Raw genomic sequence first — 5970 nt, forward strand, 5'->3', positions numbered from 1 at the left:
AGATTTTTAGCGGTAGGTTTGATGTTTGAATGAAGTGGACCAATAAACTGAACAACTGCAGTGGCAAAGTTCTCAGGACCAGTTAAGAGAACTTCAGTTTTGTCATGGTGTAGATGGAGGAAATTAAGGGACAGCCAGTCTTTGGTGGCAGTTAATCAATCATGGAGGGAGGACAGTTAATTCAGGTCATTGGGTTTGGCAGAGAAATAGAGCTGAGTATCATCGGCATAACAGCGGTATGACATGTCTTGAAAGTGACTAAACAAATGACTCAGAGGAAGCATGTATAAAGAGAAGAGGATTGGCCCAAGGACAGACCCTTGAGGGACTCCACACAGTAGGGGAGCTGACAAGGATACATGATTGTTAGTACAAACATTAAAATATCTATCAGTCAGATATGAGCGAAACCAATTTAATGCTGTACCAGAAATGCCAACCCAGTTTTCCAACCTATCAAGTAAGATGGCATGATCAATGGTATCAAAAGCAGCACTTAAATCTAGAAGAATAAGAATAGAGTATTCACCTTTATCAGCATGCATAAGAATGTCATTGGACACTGTTAGTAATGTAGTCTCAGTACCATACTTGTGACGAAAGCCGGATTGAAATTTGTTGATGATGTTATGACCCTCAGTCAGCTGCAGGATTTGCTTCACAACAATTTTTTCAAGGATTTTGGATAAAAAAAAGAAAGTCTGGAAATCGGTCTATAATTCTCTACTCTTGCCGGATCGAGAGAGTTTTTTTGAGGAGAGGCTGAACACAGGCAGTTTTAAAATAGTCAGGTACGGACCCGAATGTGAGTGAGTAGTTGATGATAGAGAGCAGGCTGGGACCTAAGACAGGGAGGATGGAGTTTAAAAAAAATGTCAGAACTATATCACAGGGACTGGAGGAGGGGCACATAATGGCTATAGTATTTACAAGGACCTGCAGAGAAATGGGAGCAAATTCAAACATTAAAATCAGACGGCTGAAAGGGGCAGGGGGGGAGGGGGGGCTTGATCATAATTGTTACTTGATCAAATTGGTGTCTGTGTGTAGCAGGGCTAATGACCAGCATCTTAATGTTATCTGAATTTAAAAGGAGAAAATTTAGTGACATCTAATTTTTTTTAGTTAAGGACCGTAGAGAGCGTGCAGTACATCTACGCGTGCTCTACGGCACAGGTCAAGTGTACGGTGTGGGGTGAGGTCAAAATAAAGTAGAGCATCATGCAATTTATTTCACATGTTGCACACTTTATTTTGCATGTTATGACAGGTGTGATAGTGCCAATGGGTCGGGGCGGGCCAGACATTTGGCTCATGGGCCAGACCTGGCCCGTGGGCCGCTTGTTAAAGTTCATCTACCTGTGACCCTGTCCATAGGGTTAATGGTTGTGTCAGGAAGGGCATCCGATGTCAAATTTTGCCAAATCAGTATGCAGATTGACAAGACCATACCGGATCGGCTGAGGCTTCATGCCAGATCGATCAAGGCCCAGGTCAACAACGGCCGCCATTGGTGCTGTGCCCTCATTGGGTACCGATGGAAAGTGTAAAATCCGCTGTGGTGACCCCTGAGAAACAGGGAATAAGCTGAAAGAAGAAGAAGAAGAAGATGTTAATATATTTATGCATTCCATAATATAAGTTGTTGAAGTATAACACCAGGGTGGATTAAAGTGTAAAATGGAAAAAGTAAAGAAGAGTTTATTTTTTGACAGACCGCGATATAACATTAATAACCATATAACATAAAGCCCACTGAGGCAAATTTGTAATTTGTGATATTGGGCTATACAAATAAGAACTTGATTTGACTTGACTTAATATAGAGTGAGTTAAAGTTGACAACTAAGTAATCTGATACATACACAAATTATGAGACAATGGTCCCTGCATGAACCCCTCTCCAGCAGAGGTACACACAATTAAAGTAAATGGCAAATTAACAAAATATACCTCTCTAAACTAAAGATAGATCAGTGAAAGCCATCGTTAATGTTAACAAAGAATTGGCCTAAAGAAACAGTGACATCCAGCCAAGGCTGGATTAAGGACCGGGCATGCCAGGTGAGTGCCCCAAGGCCCTGGACCATGAGGGGCCCAAAAGGTCAGGGGTATTGTATTCGCATATAGTAAGGATCCCCAATCACACCCTACATGGGACGTTTGTTCCAACCCTGCGTCGCGATCGATGCAGGGCCCAAGCTAATCTCTATTGATGCGGGGGCTCCAAGCTACAGTCTCTACTGATACAGGGCCCCAAGCTACAAAGTCTCTATTGATGCGGGGCCCCAAGCTACAGTCTCTACTGATACAGGGCCCCAAGCTACAAAGTCTCTATTGATGCAGGGCCCCAAGCTACAGTCTACTGATGCAGGGCCCAAGCTTCATTGTTTCATCGTGTATAGTTAAACAAATGTGCTAGCTAGAATGCTCATACTGAAAAATAATTAAACTGATAGCTTTACTAAAACATGACCATATTTCACTAAATTATTTGCTCTGAAATTCCTGTCGGTAAGTCGTTGTAAGTGGGAAGAAGGCTTCGCAATATGTTTGTGATGCTGTGAGCTGCTATTCTCATCTCTGTTTGTTCTGTGATTCAAAATTGTGTAGTACTTTGTAGTCGCCATCCAAATCCCATGCAGATTGGCATAGCATCGACTACCATGTTGGGTATTTGCATTAGTTTTACATTTAACAATGTTTAGTATTGTTTGCGTAGCCTATCTGACGGGGCGGGGGGCGGGTAATGGACGTGCGTGCCCCGGGGCCCCCTGGTGGGTTAATCCGGCCATGCAGAGAGCCATTATTGACAAAAATGCCCGAGTCCTTCAACTCTGTGGTGAAAAATTAAAAGTTAATAACAGTGAATTCATGCAGGGGCTGTTGCTTAAAGGCACAGGACTCCCCTTGGCCGATGCCCGGTTGGCCAGTTTGGTAATTCAGTTCCAAAGAAAAAAGCCAATTCCCACACATACTTATTACCCCTGCATTGATTTAAAAAAAAAAAGGAGTCGATGTTTCAGCCACAAGGACCTTTCTCAAGGCGTATCAATACCAAAGTGACAAAGTGCTTAAATACAGCCCATAATTGCACGATAGTCCACAGCTGTTTGTCCATATAGTTGAACACATTCAAAATCCTTTTGATATTACTAAAAACCAAATCTTTTTTTTTTCAGGTTAGTGGTGTACATAGCCCAAGTCTACAGTACACAAATGCTCCATGGGTTCCTATAATTTAAGATTTATCCATGTCCAAACATAAACCGAAACACATTTTGGTTTATGGCTCTAAGCTCCAGACTAGGCCTAGAATAGACTACGTACAGGAATTTTAAAATCCTAACTGATTTTGAAAAGGAGAATCTTCACAGCTGTTCTCTCTAATCTCAAACATACACACACAAGATTTGAAAACAATGACCGCATCACACACTGCAGGATATTATTAAGATCGATTATCGAGCCAGAGGGAGCGATGCATTACATCACATGACCTCATGAAGAAGCAGATGTAAACAAAGTCTCCCTGTCCGTGCGGTTATGATATGTCTTGGAAGACCTGTTATATAGGCCGTCATGTTCTCGCCACACATCGACAAGCCTTTCCTCCAATTTAACTGTCCCGTACAACAGCTTCGGGTTTCAAAAGTCCTCTCCGTCTCCTTGTGGACTCGTCTCTCACATTGGCTACTGTGGTCCCGCTTGGAAAGTAGTGACGTAATCATCCAGATTTTTAAATCCTAAATATTGTTGGTAAATAAGGGTTTACCGTAAGGTAGTCAGAAGACGGAGACAGGAAAAGTAACAATATCAAACATGACTGAAAATGACCAGGGCGGCCCGACGAATCTGAGAGCCGTTCAGGATGTTGAGATTGGATCTGTACACCTCTCACATTACCAGCTAATCTGGACCGAATATCGGTACCGACCATTGTGAATCGGGGATAAATCGACCCAAAACTGCTCTAGTCTGAGTTTGGTTTAATGCACATCCAGATTACCAGGGGTGGAGAGACACTCAACCCAGCGGAGGGGTTTAGGAAAACGTTTTGTAGTAATGTACTAGGGTGCGCGGAGCCTGCACGGCATTGGGGCAGGGGAAGGGTGCCAAATGTTCGGATGGTGCTTGGAGAGGCTGTATCAGCAAAGTAAGCCTGGTTCTTTGGGTAGGTGTCAGCATTCGGCCCCACCCGGAGGGGCTCGTCCCAGGGTATGCCGGTAGCCATACCAACATGTACCCTGAGTCGACCTAATGACGGAAGGTAAGCAGGTATGAGCTTGGCTAGTACTTGGATGGAAGACCTCTTGGAAAATTGAGTTGCTGCCGGAATTGGTGTTGGTTGGTCAGTAGGGGGCAGTCTTGCCTTTGGTCCTTATAGAATCAACAAATAATCAAAATACCAACGCCCCAGTGTACCGTGCCGTCTTTCGGAAGAGACGTTAAACCGAGGTCCTGACTCACTGTGGTCATTAAACACTCCATAGCACTTATGGCAAAGTGTAGGGGGTTCCCCGGTGTCCTGGCAAAATTCCCAACCTGGCTCTCTCCATCTGGCCACCTAATCACCCCCCCCTGTAATTGGCTCAGTGAGTCCTCCCTCTCCACCTCAAGCTGATGTGTGGTGAACATTCAAATCACATCAAATCAATTTTATTTGTATAGCTCAATATCACAAATTACAAATTTGCCTCAGTGGAACGTTCTGCCGTGCATCGCCCAGGTGGGTGCTACACACTGGTGGTGGTTGAAGTGAGTTACCCCCCCCCTTCAATGTGAAGCACTTTGGGTGTCTAGAAAAGCACTATATAAATGCAATGCTGATGATGACGACGACGACGACGACGACGATGATGATGATGATTATTGTTATTATAAAAATGTAGAAGAATCAGTCTAGAGCAGTGTTTCTCAACCGGGTGTCCGCGGGCCCCTAGTGGTCCGTGGTGTAATTGCAAGGGGTCCGTGAAAATAAAATATCTTTAAAAAAAAGGTCCTATGACATTTATAGAAATAGGATTATTTTACTCAAATGTGACTGAGACCTTTATCTACCTAAACTATAAAGGGTAACATGACTTTTTTCTCTAATTACATCTGTTTCATAAGTGTAATTTATTGTATTTTAATAAGATATCTCGCTCCCGTTTGCATTATTAAAAGTTACTCCATAAAAATTCTGTTGTTACATATATCTGAAAGTTACTGAATACATATTCTGTTTTGTTACATATATCTGAAAGTTACTGCATAAGAATTCTGTTTTGTTATATCTAAGTTACAACTGAAAGCTCTTATTTTTGCCCCAAAGAGTGAATAAATGCTATAATGCAATTTAAAATGCAGTTTCTACTGTTTCTATCAAATTGCAACCCCCCTCCCCCAAGTTCAGGTGGAGGGGTCCTCAGGGTAGATCAAAAATACGCAGGGGGTCCAGGACCCCAAAAAGGTTGAGAACCACTGGTCTAGAGTACCAGGCTGGAGGTGTCTGCATCTCTCCCCAGCTGAAGTGGCTAATTTTTGGGTAAAAATGTGAATAAACACGTTAAAGTGCCATAGCGGAGGTGTCTGCATCTCTCCTCAGCTAGACAGTCTCATCTCTGGATAAACACGTGGGGGGAAAACGCTCTAAAATGCCATAGTGGAGTTGTCTGCATCTCTTCCCTAGCTAAAATGTCTAATTTCTGGTTAAAATGTGGGGAAAAAAAGACCTAAAGTGCCATAGTGGAGGTGTCTGCATCTCTCCCCAGACTTAGAGGCCCAGGATCCCCCTTGGCCTGTGCCCGGGTGGCCCTTTTGGTAATCCATTCTGACAATTCATGATCTGAAGTATCTATCAATCTGTCCGTTTCTGTGAACAGCGTCATTTAATGACGTGGACCATTTCCACTCCAAAGCACTAGGTGTCAGCAATGGATTCCTACTGTTCGATTAACAATGTAAAAAACCCGAAGAAAATACACA

This window comes from Lampris incognitus, chromosome 12 (genome assembly GCF_029633865.1).
Source record: "Lampris incognitus isolate fLamInc1 chromosome 12, fLamInc1.hap2, whole genome shotgun sequence".
Taxonomy (NCBI): domain Eukaryota; kingdom Metazoa; phylum Chordata; class Actinopteri; order Lampriformes; family Lampridae; genus Lampris; species Lampris incognitus.